The 19479-nt window shown below is 35.5% G+C and overlaps 1 protein-coding gene across 2 annotated transcripts in view; it reads left to right on the forward strand.

Moving 5' to 3' along the window:
• The window catches only part of WWOX (WW domain containing oxidoreductase), a 529888-nt gene that overhangs the window by 5483 nt on the left and 504926 nt on the right, over window positions 1–19479 (forward strand). The window lies entirely within an intron of this gene.

Genomic DNA, 19479 nt, shown 5'->3' on the forward strand with positions numbered 1-19479 from the left:
TGTGTCAGAATGTCATATTCAGTGTTCCTTTACAGAAAAAAAAAAAAAAAGGTTTATGACCTTCTGAAATACCTGTTAGTTGTATTTTCTAGCAGGTTCATAAATCCTTAGACACTGAGCTTGTTTAGGTATCTGTTAGATAGTATTACTTCTATAGCGAGTGAGTATTGGAGAGATTCTAATTAGCTGCTTTTGTTTCATTTTTATAATGAAGCTTTGGTGCTTAGGGGCTTTGCCTTTCTTCTCAGAAGACAAGATTTCTTCTCCAACTTAATTTGCTAGGCTGTTTGAAGTTTCACTCGGCAACCTGCACAGGATCTGTCTTTTTCCTTGGCTTAAATTTGAAGTAGCCGTAAATATTAAAACACTGGTGTGGTTTGATGTTAGATTTGAACTTTTTTGATAAATGAGGGGGTCTACCTAAATTCTAGATAACTGTTAATGTTTTGTCCCCTTTTGTGGTTTGCATTTTTCTTCACAGTGGGATTACATCAATATTGAAAGGATCGTCATGCAAATTATTTGTTGTTTTTTTTTTTTTAGTGCAGGATCTTGAATTAAATGCATTCATGAGGACACTGGAAAACTGTGGAGATGCTCTGGAAAATGGGTTAATAGCAGGACTTACCACTCTGAATTCTCTCGATCGTTACCCCTTAATTATTTAAGGGAGTGTTATCCCACAGGAGTCAGATGAAGAATTTAGAGCTTTACTGTGGCTTGCAATTTAGGCATTAACAGCACATGTCCTGCTGTCATTGCATGATACACTACTACAGATTGGTATTGCAGTTAGGGCAGCAAGTGTTGTACTTATCTGTTTCAGTGAGGAATTTGTGTTTTCTAGTGAGGTTAACATTCCAGATTCTTGGTACAGCATGTCTTTACATCACATCGAGCAGTAGAATTTGCTTTGTGTGCAACTGTGCAGCCTCAGAACATTTAAGAATTACCTGGACTCAGATGATTTGCCTTCACCAGAAGAGCTACTGTTCAGACTTGCAGAATTAGCTGAAAGTGTTTCATATATGGCAAAAGATTAATCCAAGATGTATGATGCTTTTGTTGAGATTTTTTTTTCTCTTGTTTCTCCCTTAGTTTATAATCTAGATTGATCACAAGTAAGTGATTATATCCTTGTATCTTTGTTTGTGGCATATATGCACACATGTGTATACTTTCTTGATTTCTATTAGTAGGTGAGTGCAGGCTATCACCCCCGGTTAGAAGCACACCAAGAGTGGGAGCGTTGGGCTTGTGCTGCTATATCAGGTTAGGACATAAGGAGTCCAAAACTTTGAAGGTGATGTAGGAAATATGTGGTTAAGATTGTGTCTGATACGACTTACCAATTGCCATGGAGTATGGATTAAGGAGAAAGCAGTTCTAGGGTTTTATATAATCTGTGTTCTTTTTTCCTATCTTTATGGGCTTCTGAGAGAGGATATGATCTGAGCTGGGTTTAGACTGGTTAGACTTCTGATTGACCTGTCTGATGGAGAAAACAAAGGTTCAGACTGCTTGGTGTTGTGTGAAGGGAACACTCCCCCTTTGGGGTTGGCTAGTAGTGTTCTTGTCCAATTAATTTGGACATAATTGGCAGAATTTGAAGTTTTCTTGAAACTCTATTGTTTGGGTCTTTAAAATGTATCAGTCTTAACTCTTAACTGTGCTGTGTTACTCTTGGCAAACTGCTTTGAACATGTTGGTGTTATGTAATGGATTGTAATGTAGGGATCTCTGTAAGCTTTAGTATGTCTATGCACTTCTTTGGGACTCCATGTAGAAATACTAATTAGCTAGCTCAAGTGGAGTCTTACCAGTTTTGGAACTTAATCCCCAGTTATTTCAGGATTTCAGTGCAGTGCTCCACTTTGTGTTGTAGATATTTATTTTAAACTCTGTGTGTTTTGGAGTTAATATTTCCCTCCCTGAATACTTTGAGGAGTAAACAATTACTGTGTTTTTAGAACACTAACGTGCTTTCTTTAAGAGGTAAGTGTAAATATTTCCAAGGAAATACTGCTGTCACTTAAGTAGAAAGTGATTGGAAAAGAATGTATTACTTGTTGAGCATTTGTACTTAATAATATAAGAAAAAAAATTATCACTCAACCCTTTCACTGTTGTCAAAATTAGTTTCAACAGTATATTTGAAACTAACTTTGATATTTGTACACTGAGAAATCTTTCAGGATACGTAGAACAAAGATCAAGGTGTAAGTTGATAAACTGCAGCATATCAAAATGCAGAAAAATGCGTTTTCAATTACTGCATTGCTGGATGCTCAAGATAAAGTTTGGAAAATGCTGAGAATCCCTTGAAAGATGGATGAATGTAGAAGGTTTTTATTCATCCATATATACCAATTAAAGATAGCAAAGTTAAAAATAGATCAACAAAGGTGGAATGATATGTTAATTCACTTCAGTTGTGAATCTAATCCAGGGACTTCAGTGTAGCTTGCCAGGAACATTTTATTTTTCTTATAGCTGAAAAGTTTCCTCAACTTCTGAAAAATAGAGATGCTTCCTTAATTACTGAGGGAATAATTTGGATGACTTCAACAGTGGTAGGGTTTTAGTTGTACCACACATACTGGCTTCTCAAATGTGACTTCGTTGCCATTGACTTCTCTTAACATGTCTGTAAATTGGGGAAACTGTCTGCCCTGTGGTGGTTCTCTTAATTACTGGTTAGAAATATGGACTGTAAGATTTCCTAGATTACATACCCACTTTCTTAACTTAGTCTTTACAATTGCTGTGAAAAATGTGGAGGAAGAAATGTACTAAAAAAATTAGATTAATGAATGAACACTTCATTAGTTTTTATTAGTAACTTGGAAAAGGTTAATGAATTCTGTTTTTACAATATAAAGAGATCATAGCAGATCAAGAGTTCTTAGTAAAATTTTTTCTTACTTTTTTTATTTTGGAAGCTTTTTCTTCTGACAGTGCAGTCCAACTATTCTTTCAGGTTTTTTTCTCATCTACTTTTTAAACTCAATCAAAATTTTAGTCAGAGTATCACATTAGAAGTCGAGGTAGCTTTTTGTCACAGTACAGCTGATGTAGTACAAAAGAAGTAGTAAGACTGATGTACTAACAGTTTAGTCTTGTCAGTCCTGGTTTTAAAAACTTAACTGTTCTATGTACATCTAAACGCGAGTAGTGTAAGTTGTCAGTTTGTTCTCTTAAAGTTAGTGACACTTACTCCACTGTGAGGAATTGAAGATAGTGTGTAATTTTGTGTGTGCATTGTTTTTCTGTTTGGAAGTTCTCAACATCAGTTACGTTACAGAGAAAATACTTCCCTAGCGAGCTTCTTGTAAGAATAAAGTCACACTTCACAATTTTTCCACTAGAGGGCTGTGTTGCTCTTTGAAAATACTAAACAAAAGAGACCTGGTGCTTTTGCCTGGTTTTAGTAAACGCTTCTGTAATGTTGTTGTTTGTGTTCTTAATTATTAGGGCTAGAATTCGAAATTTTAAAAAACATGTCAGCTGTTCATCTAGGTTTAACTTTATAAAGAGATGTGGTATTTTTCAACTGCCTATGTAAGCAGTCTCCTCAAATCACATTGAAAAAAAACCAAACCTACTTGGTTTTAATATCAGGTAGACAGTTGTGTAGCTAATGAGATTTTTCTGTGACTTGTATAAATACCGCTATCAGTTTTTAAGATCCATATAGCTATATGACCTTGAAACTACAATGTGTCCTGTTTTCTGTATTGGGTGCAGTTGCATCTAACCTATTGTGACTGCCAGAGTATGCATGAGTAGGAAAATGTAAGTAATATTGCAGTATATTACAGAAGGGCAGAATCTGTATGGGCTGTGCAGTCAGACAGATTCCACAAAGTAGGGTTTTTCTTCATGCTTTTCCAAGATTTTATCACAAAACCTTATTGATAATCACAACCAAGCTATAGCTCAAATTGCAATTCTGATTTTTCTGCTATATGAAGGTCAAAAGAAATCTGTTAATTGCTTTTAAAAGGGATGCCCAGAACAAGCACAAATTATCTCAAGAAAATTAAAACCACTTTTGGCTCTGAGCAGCTTAATTTTTTTCAAATGTTGATGAAAATCCACAAGCTTCAGTCATAATGTGGCTTGCTATATTGTTTTTCTTGATTATGTTTTACCAGAGTAAAGCGTGTAATTTTATAACTGTGGAAATGTTTTAGATTATTTCTTCAAAATTGTTGGTTAATGCTTGGTTAAATGGAATTCTCTTTTTTTTTCTGTCAGTCACTTCTATTGCTATGCAATGAAGAGGCTTTAGCCAGGAGAAAAGTTGTGTTAGGTACTATTAATCAGTGCTTAGAAGAGGAGTCACTGCTCCAATGAGCTTTTGGCCTACATATACTTTTGGTGTGAGAAGTTTTCGTATTTCTTTTATTTCTTGTACAGAACTTCAGTGTTAGCAACTTTTGTCATACTGATGCAAAGGGTTAGGAAATGTGCTTATAATTTATTGCCATTAAACATCTGCTTTATGATTTTAAAAGTTGTTTTGAATAACTGGCCCTTTAATTTCAAAATGATAAACAGAAGTTTTTCTCGTTTATTCCTCTCATAGCTTTTTTTCTCCCGATGACTTTTATTGGTGTATTATGTTTTTGTTGTGGAAAGCTGGCTTGGCAGAGGTAGTAAAAAAAGAATGATTATGGCAAAACTTGTGGAAGTTAGATTGTAGCATGCCACTTAGGTTTTAAAACTCTAAGAGTCTGATTAATTTACAACTAAAAACGATTACTAAATTTTAGCAGAAGATGACATGTCTTATTAAAATGTGTTTTTACAAACCAAGGAAATGCAACACATTTTTTCCTACTTTTATTCTCTTAACTACTAAAATGCAGCTAGCAGCTATATTCTTTCTTTCTTTTAAAATTTATTTATGCTACACCAGTGACTGATTTGCATCGCCTTAAATAAATGTAGCCAATACTTGAGGATCAGGTGTATGAAATCAGGGGAAGAGACTTAGACCTAGAACTCTGAGCTCAACTATGAGAATAGAGCCTATGCGGCTTTTGAAATGCATTGTATATTTAATGAGCTGTATTCCCTATATCAAATGTCATAGTTAATTGCAGTGCGGGTTTGTATATGTACACAAACATAACCGAGCATTGTGAAACTGTAGAAGGTAACATTTTGACAATGGGTAACACGATAATTTACTATTAATCATCATGGTAACATGTAGATGATTAGATTTTGTTCACACATGGTGGTGTTTTTGTGATAAATACAAATTGCATAGCTCTGAAATTTATCATGTGCCTTTCACTGAATCACCTGCACCTAATTGAGAAATCTCTTTCATATGGGACATTATATGAACACTGTACCTCTGTGAGGGATGTAGAATGGCTACCCCTCTTAAATCATTCTGATCCCAAAATACTAGAAACTTTTATCTCTCCTTTACTGAAAAAAAACCCAGTAAAGTTTCAGTTGTCTGGTATGTGGGATTAACTGTGTTAAATTCAAGACCAACAGGATCTAAGATCTGATACTGTCAGGGTGGAAATGGGACTTTAAATTATTGGAAAGCTACAAATCTCTCTTTTCAGTAAGCATACAGTGCTTACATTAATTCAGAAAGATCCCAAGATATCTGTTTTTCTGTCACCATTTTATTGTATTAAAAAAAGGTATTTTTGGTAGCTTTTAAATTTTTTTCTGTATATCAAAGGAGTATAAAAAATAAGTAAACATGTACGTAAACTATACAAGACACACAGCCAGACTGCTGTGCTGTGACTGTGTGCTTTTGTACTTCATACTGGTGAAAGGTAATGAGAACTCGTTTTACTGGGGGAGTGACATATTGCATAGCTTCAGAATTTCTGAATTCCTGATTTCTGAGCTATTGTTTCTGTATGTTATGTAGTAGCGTTCAACCACTTCCTTTATTAGTATTGTTCTGAATCTTTCTTGTAGTTAAAAAGCAGAATCTACCTTCAGAGACTTGATGGAGGCAGGTGTGGTTAACCTTTGTTGTATTTCTTATGCTAGTTGAGTAACAGCTAGTTGAGTGTTGTCTATTTAAGCTACTACCCATAAGAGGAGTAAAATCAAACTTTTAAAGCTTATCCAAATTTCTCATGAAGACCATTTCAGGTCTCTTAACAGATGCTGACTAGCTTCTACCACTATGCCCTAAGTCTATTAGCAATGGAGAGACCGGAAAAGTACGATGCAAAATAACACCTTTACTCCTTAAGAAATTAAATATTGACTGCTCTGTACCTGCAGAGAAGAGAATTTTGCTAATATGGGGAACCATTCTAGTTGCAGAAGTTACTGAGATTATTTGTGGGCGACAAAGCATTTTTACTGTGGCTGGCTTTATCGGCCTTCACAAAGAAGGTAACATTTGCTGAATCCTAATTAGACCAGTGAATAGTCTCATTTAAGTCAAACTCAGATCATATGGGAGGAATAAAACAGACCCTTTTGAGAACTCTAATTTTAATAGTATTAGTCTGACTGTCTTAAATATGTTCATTGTCTTTCGCTGTATTACATGGAGTTTGGTGGTCTAAACCCACAGATGTTTGTCTGAATCTGTCAGTAAGGAATTGTTCAGCTCTATTTTTGAGCTAGATTGCAAATTTTCCTTGAAAAATGTGCACATTTTTCTTTGAAAGCATGAAGTTTATTTTCTAATTTCTCTCGTCTGTTTCCAGATGAAATAGTATTTAAAGGTTATACAACTGGCAGAACTTCTACAGAGGAACTACTCAAGATAGTTCTCTGTTTCAGCTTCACTTCATGATTTCTTGTATGGTTTTGGAATTTTTCTTGTGCTGTAACACCTGAATTTTGTCAGCCTTGAAAAAAACCTATGTGTTTTTGTTGTATTGTTTCAGAAAAAAATAATCTTTAAAAGAAAATACATCGGTCTGGTTTTGGTCTGTATTGTTATTTTTCTCAATTCTACTCATACATTAACTTTTCTCAAAGATTTCTAAATGTAAACTTCTTTTCTGTATGTTTTATTATGACGAATAAACAACAAGGTGTTTTCTTTCCAGTAATTGTCTATTATTTGCATCCCTTTTTCTTATGTGAGCAGAAAAAAGGGATGTGACATGGGGGAGCAAGCTTGTGATAATGCTTCTGGAATGGTCTTTTCCTACTATCTAGATCTTTTCCCCAGTTGAGTGAAAAGAGTTTGTCTGACTCAAAATTAAGTGTTCAAAAATGCATGAATTCCTGTGGTTTAATAAGTTGAAGCTTCTGCCTGTTTTCATTAAGAAAAATTTCTCTATGTCATTCTGTTGTAGCTTGATCGTACAGAGAGAAGGGAAGTAGTGGAGTTTTGTGAAGGAGATGCATCTTATGTTCTCTCTAAACCAGTATAACTTGTGGTGAACAAACTATTAGAACCTTTGTGTGGTTTTATTGTTTCATGCTGGAAGTGTTTCACATATGGAGATCTGGATATTATTTATGGAGGTTTGGGCTCAAAGCTTATTGTGAGGCAGACGGAAAGATCAGCAATACCTTAGATTATTTTTCTTGGCCAAGTCCTAGCTGTCCCTGGGATTGTTTTCATGGGATACTTCTGTATTTACTGGGCTTCTAAAAGCATGAAAGAGTTGTTCCTTGATGTATATTTTAATTTTTCTGTGAATTCTAGGTTCCATGCTTCACTATTAGAAGGAGCACAGAAAAGCACACTGGCCTGGGTGCAGCCACTGTGTGCATGCTTTGCCCTGGTAGAAGAAAATAACCTCCCATGAGAAAAATAAGTTACCCAATAAAAACATTGTTTTGCAGATGTAACTTTTACAGCAGGGTCTTCTGCCAGCAGTCGTGTTGTTTAGGGATTTTTTTCTTTCCATCTTTTGCCAGCAAAACAGTGGCAATGAAGGTTTGGGTTTAAGCCCTTTTAAAGTGTGGGTGAGTGAGGAGGCTGAGGGAAGAAAATAATCATCCTTCAGCCTAATACAGTTTGGTATTGTATATGCAGCTATGTATTTTCATTTCATGTTGTTACTCTGGCTTCAACAGACTTATTCACTATCTTGAGGAAAAATTGCTTAATGAAGAATTTATGGGAAAAGTACTGCTGAAAAATTCGAGGCTGAATTTTTTTGAGTCCTGTGATCCATGTGCTGTGGACCAGACTTGGAATGGATTATTTTAAACCACATGAGTAGTCCTACCATGAAAATATTGGTGTCAACACCATCAACATGGTGTCAACATGTCAAGCAACAAAAGTTTTGTTGTTTGCTTCTTAAACACACATTAAGAAACAAATGTACTCTTTGCTAATTTTTTTCAGATATTTTCTTTGTGGAAGTCCAGAACTTCGTAGTATGCATGAATTTTGTTGTACCAGTGTTTTGGGGGAATGGGAGTACAGTGCTTTTCCAGGAGAACCTGGATTTTGGAGGAAGTGTATTTTTAGCCAGAGTACATTATCTGGGTAATTGATGTGGAAAAGCACAGTTTACGGAGGGGAGCGTGCCTGTGGGGTGGAACTTTTAACTCATTTTGTTGTGGGATGTTAGTAGCTGTCAGTCAGGGATTAGTACTTGATGTAATTTGAACAATTAAAAAACTATTAAAAGCTGTTATTTTCAAACATTGATTGATGTTAATAGAAGAGGGTTCTCTTAAATTTACAGTGTATTGCCGTATTCTGGAAACTTATGGTTAGGTCACAGTGACTGAGTTTTCTATGAGTGCCATCACTCCGTTTTAACTCTGGCTTAATATTGTGGAATACTAGTATTACTCTGCTTTACGTAAGGCTCCAAAAGTCTACTTATTACATACTGTAAATATTAAAAGGTCCTCTTGGACTTCTGTAATTTATTTTTCTTATTGAGTAAGCTGAAAATGGTGTCAGATGTTCGTACTGCTTTTTCATGTCCATTTTGATGAATCTATTTATTACTTCTGTAATGAGTAGTACACATGGTTGGTTAGCCAAGTTATTGAACTTCATCAACCTTGGCTGAAATTCACAATGCATGTGAAACTTGTTGTAACGTGTAAGAAATTACATCTGGGCTAAAAGGTTCAATAATGATTACTACTTGTAATGGAATCTTTTCACGAAGGATGGGATTGAGCTATATGCCTGAGTTGCACTTTCTGGTACTGCTTTTACAGGGGAATAACATATTAGTAGAAGAGGAGCCTTCCTATTTGGTGCTTACTTTTTTGTCTGTTATTTAAGTGTTAAAAAGACTTTTCAATGGGTGCTACATAACTTAATCGCTTTTCTGTCTTTTGAATCTCACAGAAGTTTTTGTCATTATTTTACACATATTTCATAGTCCAGAGATGAAAAGACCTTTTGCATGATTGAGTCTGTCTTTCTGCAACACAGACCTTACTCTGTATCATCTTGTGTCTTCATGTTTTGAAAGCTAATGGTGCTGCAGGGGTTGTGCATTTGTATTTTCTTGGCATGCTTGTTAGATGGTAGGGACAGAAGAGGTTGGTAAATGTATTATTTGTATATCTGAGCTCAGGTTCATAAAACTTGTGGGGCACTTTCCTCTTGTGATGGTTAGTCAAAAAACTGCCTTTGTGCAAAAATTCATGTTTTGCTTAAGTTTGTGAGAAGGATCTATATTGTCTTCTAACACAACAAAATTGAATATTATATCGTGTATTCAGAGATCCAGGGACCATGAGAGGCTCTGGTTGCGTTCCTCTTCTGCCAGAGCAGCATTTTTTGCTTTTATACATTTGGACATCACAGACATTAACTATGCTCCTTAAGATTTTGAGAAATGTGTGATATTTTACTTCTGGAGCAACATATGGCTGCAGTTAGGCTGTAAACCTAAGTTTACAGGTTATGCCCATGTCCATATTGCAGTTTAAAGTGGGAGTTGGATTGTTCTGTCACAGGATAAAAAAAATACTCCTCTGAAAGCTATTCTAATTCTTTAGCAGAAGGAATAATTAAGATATATTAAGAGCAGGAAATACAGCACGTAGAAATGTGTAAAGAAAGCTTTTTAGAAAAGTGCTGTGTTTGTTTGGGTCTGTGTCCAGCTGCGAGCAGTTGCTGAGGGGTATAAATCTTATTGAAGGATTTTTAAATCTGAAGATAAATTTGGACTATTTTGTGCCTTACTAAGACAGGCAATGAAGAGTACATAAAAATGTGCATGACCTACTTGGCAGCACACTTTTGGCATCCTGAGTGAGTGTAGATTGTGATCTGTGAGAAGATATCTTATTGTCTCTGTTTCTGAATCTAATCTGTGGTCAAAGGAATAGAGATCTGGACTTCCTGATTCTGTTCTTTGTATTTGGTACTTTAAACACTTGCCTCTTGCCAAACAAAAATTTATTTGTCTAGAATGTAAGGCAGAGATATGCTTCATAACGGTATATGATGTAATTTGATGAATAAATACCACTTCCTAGACTTTATAAACACGAACTAAGATTTGGTCATTTGACTGGAGGACATGACATGGACAAGACAGACTGAATTGAGATAAGGAATTATACAGCCTGATTTCTATGTGATGTTGAACTATTCAATACTAGATTCTGACTATCAGTAGAATTAATGCTTTTTACCTAATTCACAGTAATATTGCAAACTGTGACTCGAGTTTAGGGTACAATATTGTCACAAAACCAGTAGGTTTTAGAAAATGTTTAGTGTTCTTGTTCAGCTGGCGTATTTTTCCGATTTTACAGATGTAAAGTTTTGTAGGCATATGTATTTTTGGATTTAATGTTTCCTTCCCCAAACTGGCAAGGTCTAACCTGGTGTAGAACGTGAAGCTGTAAGTGGTCATTTGCTTTAGAAGATTGGTGTCATTGAGCTCTTGGCAGGTTGCTGGTTTAGAGCAGTTAGGTGATAGACCTTAAATGTCATCTGAAAAACATATAAATTAGTTTTGGTGTGTGAAGATGCATGATACGTTTTCATGCCCTTCTTAAAATTGCAGCGAAGAGGTCTTTGATTTTTTTTTTTTTTTTTTTTTTTTTTCCCATGGCCTTACATTATACTTTAATGACTTCTAATTCTTGCTTGTTTTCCATTCTCCTTGCTTTTGTGTATAGACGCTTTTTGTTAATACTGTTCTTATTCTTCATCTTTTGTTTCAGAACTCCATCTCCTGCCTTACTTTGTATGTCGGAACCACATGATGGATCATTTGAGTTACATAACAGCTTCCCATCTCCCTCTTTCCTTCGTAGCTTAAAGTACGCCCAAAAGGTTTGCCAGTTTTGAACCTTGGGAGGTTGGTACCCATCCTGAATACCATCTAATCCAGAAAAACTAGAATTTAAGGAGGTAACCCAGGACTGTATAAATTCCCAAACCTCCGTGTCTTGTTATCTTGCTCTTTGCTAGCTGTCTTTTATCTGCTGTTTTTATTTGCTTGTGCTAGAAAGAACAATGAACTACATCTTCCCTGTATCGAGTTCTTTTCACAGGATCCTGAAATGACTTTTGTATTAAAATCTTCCTCTGCTGCCTAACTAAAAAATTGTCTTATCTCATGTTGCCCAAATGCAGAGGTGGGTAGTGACTGCCAGAAATCAAGTAGTGTTCTTTTAATTTTCACTTTGCTTGTCTATTCCTTTCCCCCATGACACAAACTGTGAGCTCTTTAGAACAGGATGTGTGTTTGACTCTCTAAGACATCTTTTTTTGTAACCTAAATTGTGAGCTGTTTAGCACAGAACCTTGTTTTATTATTTATCTGTAAAATGTTTAGTAGACATTTTAAATCCTTTGCTGTTTGTGTAACTGATATAAATAAATATCAAGTTTGTTTGTTTTAAGAAAAAATTTGATCCGATTTATGTTGTAGTACTTTCTTGTTATCTTTACATAACTGAGTATTTCTTATGAAATAGGGATTAAGGCTTGGAGGATCTAGCACTTTAGCTGACAGCACAGTATGTCTTTTAATTATTCTGCCTTGGATGAGGTATTCTGCCTTAATAAATTTACTTTTTTATTAACATTGCACTGTTGTACTTGCCAAAAGGAGATTCAAAACATGCAACTAATTTTTTTGTTATGTTTAATTAGGGCTCAGCTCAGCAGTACAGAAAACTGTGATCCTGTTGGTTTACAGAAGAACAGAAATGTACTTGAAAAGAAACTAGACAATTGGCTTTTTGTCTCCATTTTTGCTTTGGTGGGAAAAGCTGTTGTGTTGCCTAAAGGTACTGCTGATGCAAAGAGCAGCTTTAGAGGAGAGCCAACCCCATTTCTCTGAACTTGGAACTTTTTAAAAAAATTACATGATTAACAAAAAAAAAAGCCTGAGAGAGGCAGTCAGAGATAAATTTTAAATTATCTGGGCTTTTTTTCCAGTCACTTGAATAAGCTTGTTTAAGAAGGTATGTTAAAAATGGCAAAAATAAGGGAGGGGAAAAAAGCCCCAAAGTTTTGTGGATGAGTTGGAAAAAAACCATGCCCCTCAAAACAGCTTTTAAAACATAGTTTATACTGAATATCTGATCAGACTTTATAAATCCAGTTATGAATGCTCTTAATGCTGGCACTTTTCCAGAATACAAACCCTTTAAGGGTGTGTGGATTAGCTAGAAACTGGAGTCTCTTTATCGTTTGCCTTTGGTACTTGCTACTGATGTTAGGTAAATCCTTAATGATTTTTGTGTGTGTGTGACTGTTAAGTTTTGTTGCCACTGCTTCTCTTTGCTTGTCTCTCCTTTGCTGCAAAATAGAGATGAAGCTACAGTATCATGCACAAAAGTGTTATTTATTTCCTTAATAATATATTCAAGTAATGGTACTTATAAATAGACTGGCTTTATTTAAATAAATAAAAATAAAGATCACTTATACTGTAGCGACTAAACATTCAGGAATGATTACTTACTGGGAAATAGTGTGCCCTGAATGTGACGCCAACTTTGACTACTCAGATCTGATCTAGATTTCATTGGGATGTTGACTTACATTGTGGGCAGATTTATTGTTTTCGGCTACTCTAGATTTCAGTTAAATGTTTATTTTGGAAGTGTTTATTTTGCAATAAAAATAGAAGTAGTGTATTAACATAACTGTAGCCTAACAAGATATTTTTATCCCTTATGAATATAAACATATGTCATTCTGAATACAGTAATTTAGTTTTTTACTAAAATTAGGAATATAAGTTACACTAAAATGAGTTCTGCTCATTTTGCGACAAAGTTGCTAGTTCAGGTTTCTTTTAAAAAGTATACAACTTTGTGTTTGACTTGGTAATAATACATGTAGAGGCACTTTCAGGTAGAAAGGTTATTTTTGTCTAGAAAATATGAAACTGTATTCTGAGTTGCTGCATATTCAGATGCCTATCTTCCTCTGTGATATGTTATCTCTTACAAGGGTAAAAAGATATGCAAACAGAAAAATAAACTTTCTAATAAATTCTTCTTAGACATAAAATTGTAAAGCCAAATGCTAAATTCTGACATTTTAAAAAATACAATAATTGATTTGTGTTAGGAAAACTGGCTGACTTGCTGGCAATAAACCACACTGTCATTTTTAAAGACAATCAAAAGAAAACATGGATTTATTCTATGCTTGAAGAAACACAGAATAAAAAGTTCAAACAGAGTAATCTTCAGTTGCAGATGTGATGCGAAGGTACGACTAGTTGTGTTAATTTCTGAAAATTATTATAGTATTGGTAAAATGCCACTCTGACAATGTCCATTGGACTGATAACAATATATTTTAAAAAATATTAAAATATTGTTTGGTATTATTTGTTAGGAGCATGATCCTGTCATTTAATAGATAAAGAAAAGCAAGATGAAACATGAAATCTGAGACCTTCCCTGCCCCAAGGAGTGTATATTATTTAAACAGAGCTTTGGGATTAGTTGAAATGGAAGATGCATGTCCAAATCCTCTTTGACTGGGATTTTTGGCTGCTGGTGTACGTCCAATGCAAGGGGTAGATATGAAAGATAAACCTGAGATTTCACTGAAAATTCAGTTCTTATCTCTTGATTCTCTTTCTCTTTCCTTCACTGTAATCCCTGGCCACTGTTCATCTATTCATGCACCTGACAGGACCTGGTTTTAATTACATGACCTAGCAACTAAAAAATAAAACCCTATTGGGATGATCTGTGCAGTTTAGTATAAATTTCAGTTTTGGTTCCCTATCCCCTCATGTTTTAATAAAACTTCTTTAAGAACATCTAATTTATTTCAGAACCATGGTTTTTCACAGTAGTCATCCCCATGTATATTGGGGACAGACATTTAATGGTTGGTGGGAATTGCCTTTACACAGTTAAAATATCTTATCAAGGGGCATAAGTAGCTTGGCTCTGTGTTTAATATGCTGCATCTTACAATAGGGTTCAGTCCAGGCTGGAACCCCTGGCTGTTATTGCAATATTTATATTGCGTAGTAGCACCTCAGCAACATAAAGGATAGGAAATGTGGGTTTGAATCTGCTGCTAGGCTGTGCCTGTGGATAGCTGAGAATTGTCCGTGTTTGGTTTTAACAGAGCTGAAAGGACTGAAGTCCAAGCTTAGTTCATGTCTGGTGTAATTGCATTTTAAAGTGGGGTGGTGGGTTCTTTGGGCAGTACAAACTAGATACCAGATCTGACTGCAACTTAGTGGCTCTTTGCCCAGCACACTTGTAGTGTATATGCCTGACATAGTCACTGTTCTGTATATTTGCTTGCTTGCAACAATTATGAATTTAGCTTTCTTTGACTCAAATGATGCATTTTTAAATTTTTACAGGAATAATGAGTCACAGATTTTATAACACCATCAATTTACAGATGTGTTTTCATACTTATGTTGTGATCCCTGCAGATGAAACAAAATATTTTGAGCTTTGTCAGTGACAATAGCAATGCACTTATTGTTAAGAATAACTTTGCCCTGCCCAGAACAGTATATTGCAAAGGAGTGTAATGTGTAATGAGTGCATATTTTTAAGTTGGCTAGATGGAAAACAGAACCAATGCATTAGTCATCCTGTTTCGTTTTGGTTGGCTTTTTCTGTGGGTCATGGCTCCAAGAAAAACACATTTGTTCAATTTACACACAAAGGGAGAAGCAGGATGTATCTTTCATATAACATCAAACTTTTCAATGAAAAATATCAGTATGTGTCATTTCCATGTGCCTGCAAACATACAGAAGAAACAAGGGCAGCATTGGCATTTTCATGTGAATTGTGCATTTTAAATCTAGTTTCTTTAAAATATCTTGATGCTCTATTTGCTAGGAAACTTGCATTTGGAGCAACTTGAATAAAGCAACCAAGATTTTATCGTAAATATACGTATTGAAGCAGAGTGATTGTGGCCAAGCAATCCTGATACAGAATGCATGGTGCTTTTTAGGCTCTGAAAAGTATGAATTTGTCAATGATGTGATGTTTTGCATGTGGCTGCCATCACTCTATGTGAAAGGTCTGATGGATGTTGACCCCTTAAACCAGCAGCACAGGCAACAGCGATCTTGACGGCAGAAGATTCTTCCCTAAATCACCCATCATTGTTGAGGTGTCTCAACCTGAAAATAAGCTTATGTAACTCCAAGTTCTTCATCACTTTCTTCAGCACATTTGAGTTTGCTTTACTCCTTTTCTGAGGAAGTGTTAAATAAGATAATCTGATTCACTGTCACAGGTGTTTAGGTCTTCCAAGTTGAAATAAATCTAGTGATGTCTAGGAGACAAGTCTCTTTTCTATTTATATGTAGTTCTCTTGAGTACCAAAAATCACAACACACCTAGTCTATGAGATGCAGCATTTGGGATGAGAGTCTATTTTGGATTATAAAGATAATTTGTTGCAAGTTCTTGAGTGTTTAACCCTTTTACAATTCTCCTGTAGTAAAACTGGACTTTAATTGCATTTCATGTAGATTACATGTTGCATTTAAAGAAGTGTTAGTATTGTATATTGTGTCAGGTTTCTGCTCTTAAGGTTTTTCTCATTTCCTTCCTTTTTAGCTAAAATTCAAGTTCACCCTTGATTCAGGAAAATACAGTTTTGTTTTCAAAGGAAAATGCATTTGAAGGAAGCAACACCTTCTACCTGGAGAAATATTTTTGTGATACTTTTTTTATTTCTGCATTAAAAAAAAAATCAGGTTGATTTGGATGATGATCAGATGTTGCAGATGAACTTTCTGATGGTTGAGTAAAAAATGGAACCTTATTGGAATCTCAAGGGTTTAAAAACATACTGGCCTCTTACTGATGGCTTGAAGCTGCTAAGAGTGGTGGTTCTGTGCATGCCATAGGTTTTCTAGGTAAGGTGTTGGATTTGTATTGCAGAAACACTGGCCAAACAGTGAGAATATTTTTCTTCTCTCAAAGACCTTAAACAAAAGTAAAATAGAAGTGCTACATATTGGCCTATGCTTAGTTCAAGAGGAAGTGTCTGAGAAATTTATTACTTTATTTCTGGAAAGAACTCAAACCAAGACAATAGCATCCTTCTTTTTATGTTCTCCTTTGGGTCACTTCTGCCTGGAGGAAGTTCTCTCAACCTGTGTTTTGTACACTACTAGAGTTTAAATGTGAACTCCTGAACTAGTGGCTGTACAGCCCTTGAGTGAAAGAGGCCAGAAAGTATTTTTTCTTTTATGTTCAGTGCCAAGAATGTTTTAATTAAAGTTTCATTTTTTTCTGGATTGCAGAATTAATTTTAAAAGCTGTTGCCTTTATATTATGAAGGTTATATAAAATTACTGATCCTTCCCAAGAACCACCAAATTGTACAAATAAAAAAGTTCCTATTCATTGGAAGTTGGATTTTCACTAGCAATGTGATAATACCATATATGGAAAAGAAATTGCTCTTCCAGCTTCTAGTTTATCAAAGAATGGTTTTGTAGAAGTCCCTTACACATTTTATATTGAAAGAAAATATAAATATTTCCCCAAACCCCCCCAGATGTATTCTGAAAATTAACTCACTTCACTCTGCAAATGGGGCATCTGCCTCTGTAAGAATAGACATTTGCTGCAATTCAGAAAGCAGCTTGGAAGTTTGGGAACAATGTAGTGGGGGAAAAAGAAACCTTAACACAGCTGTGAAAGTAATACACAGTGATACAGTACGTTCATGCTTACAAAATCTGAGTTGGTTTCTGCTCTCTACAGTCCATAAGTAATCCCATCAGTGTATGGAAGGCCAGAAATAGGTAACACAAGCAGACTAATACTTTTCACTTCCAATTCCACAGAATGCTTTTGTTCACTTACTTGTTCTTGCTATGTTTGCTGTAGTGGAAAGGAAGAAGGTTTGTCTCTGGACTCCCTTTTAGCTTACATTCAAACTGCCTGTGATGTAGGGCTCAAGAAAGGCTGGACTCACGATAGCCTTAAGTCATTACTCAAGCACATGTGAAGATGTTTTAGAATCTCAGGGCGTCTGGAGCTCTTCTGTCAGTGGAGAGAAAGGAAGAAATGATTCTGAAGAAACTAAATGTGAACAGACCCTGTAGGCTTTTACATTGAGGACTAAGCTGTTACAAAGAAAGATAGCATCACTGTGTTTCAAAGGTATCCTGGAGAGTTTGGGAGAAGGTAGAGAAGCTGAAGAAAACTTCCTCTTGTCTGATATGTTTTTGAATTTCTTCTCATGTATTCAAACTTTCTTATATTTGAAATAAAGGAATGTTTTAAAAAGTGTAAATGCTTGATGTAAATTCTTTACAAAATGTCCCCCAATGGTAAATGGACTGTATCCTGTCTACTTTATTTAAACAAGAGATTGCTGAATTTTCCACTCGGTGAATCCCTTTCTCTGTTTTACAGAGGAGGTTGCACTGTTTGACAGAGCCATATACTCATCTGGTGTATGTTGACACAATGTGGTTGTCATTAATTGAGCGATGCTAACTGCTCGTTAATTGAGATGGTTAGCTGAAAATCTGTCCCAAAATTCAGTGATAGTAGTTGAATGCAGATAGACAAGAATGTGAGAGTGTTGAATTGAACAGTCATCATGGAAGATGAAGAATGAAATTGAGGGCTTATTTCTGAGTCTTTATGAAAAGCATGGTGTAAGTAAAGGGCTGACGTGTTTTAAATGTCGTTATCAAATCCCAAGCACTTGCACTGCTCTTGTTAGTTTTGGTACCACTCCTTTAGGTTAGCTGCTGATGTAGAGAGCTGTGCCACAATGTTTATCCTCACGTGTGTCTTATTTTTAAATGGGATTTTCACTTCTGGGTGTCAAATTAGAGCTCATCCAACTAGAACAGCAGCAAGAGTAGTCAGTCTCAGGACAGTCTTGTCTCTTGAGGTTTCCAGAACAATCACTTGAAATTTATTTTAGTTTTATAAAGTATTAACATTGCATTATATAGATTATTTAAATATACTATGATTGCTTTTCCAAAGTGTACATTATTTAAGTGTGTTTCTTCTGGCACATTTGGAGGAAGTATCTATCTTACTCTTTGTAACTGGCTGTCCTTGACACTCAAGTAGATTATCCTATCCCGTTTTTCTAATGTATTTGTTCCTACTTTAAGAAAATCACAACTAGTATATAACGTGTGATTTTTTTTTTTTTTCTGTATGATGATATTTAAGTTTTGCAGCTTTGAGCTGCCTACTTTGAAATCTAGAAACTGAAGGACAGAACAATAATACATTGAGACTGGGCACAGTTCCCTTCAGCCATGTGCACCCTTTGCCAGCCGCTGCAGCTAGGCAGGATGTAAACAGCAGTAGTTCTTGTCAGCAGAAGGCTGTGCTGTCTGTTTTACCTCGGTTAAATCGCTCTGCTGCTGCAATACCCTAGCACTGTGGTGTGAGGAAGATTCACTACCAGAGGATATGATTTGTTTCCTTGAAAAGAAATTAGTATCGTTGCTGTTGATGTTCCTTTATTGTGAAAGGGCTGTGTCACTGTAAGAGAGCATGTGTTGGCGGCTCAGGCTCTAAGTGAAGTTTTAAAGAAATCTTTGGTTCTTTCTAAGTTCACAGAGTTGCTCTTGAGGGTAGAAATAAGGTTGCTCTGGTGCCTTAATTTTATGTGTCCTTAATATAGTAATTTAGATTTCTCTTTCTATTTAACTTTACTGTATTTTTTTTTTTTTAGGTTTTACGGTTTGGGTGTTTATGGTCTTTGTGGTATAACTTTGGTGTATGAAAGCACATTAAATGTGGGTTTTGATTCAATGTATTTTTTTACAGATAGGCAAGGTTTTGCTTTACAGAGTTTAAATAGTTTTGTACTTGAAATAATCAATCCCTGTGTTAGGCTGAGGATTTAAAATTTACTCCATATTAAAAACATGGCTATGTTTTGCTGAAGAACAAATGTAGCTGGCAAACTTAGTTTAACACAATGAATCTGTGAAAAAAAGTTTTCCACCCTGCTAGAAGCTTTCCCCACCTGTTTAAGCTATGTGACACCGAGGGAGGAAAGAAGCATTAATTTTTGCAGAAGAAACAAAGAGCTAAAGCTCTACAAGGGCTTGA

This window comes from Athene noctua, chromosome 9 (assembly GCF_965140245.1).
Source record: "Athene noctua chromosome 9, bAthNoc1.hap1.1, whole genome shotgun sequence".
NCBI classification, from domain to species: domain Eukaryota; kingdom Metazoa; phylum Chordata; class Aves; order Strigiformes; family Strigidae; genus Athene; species Athene noctua.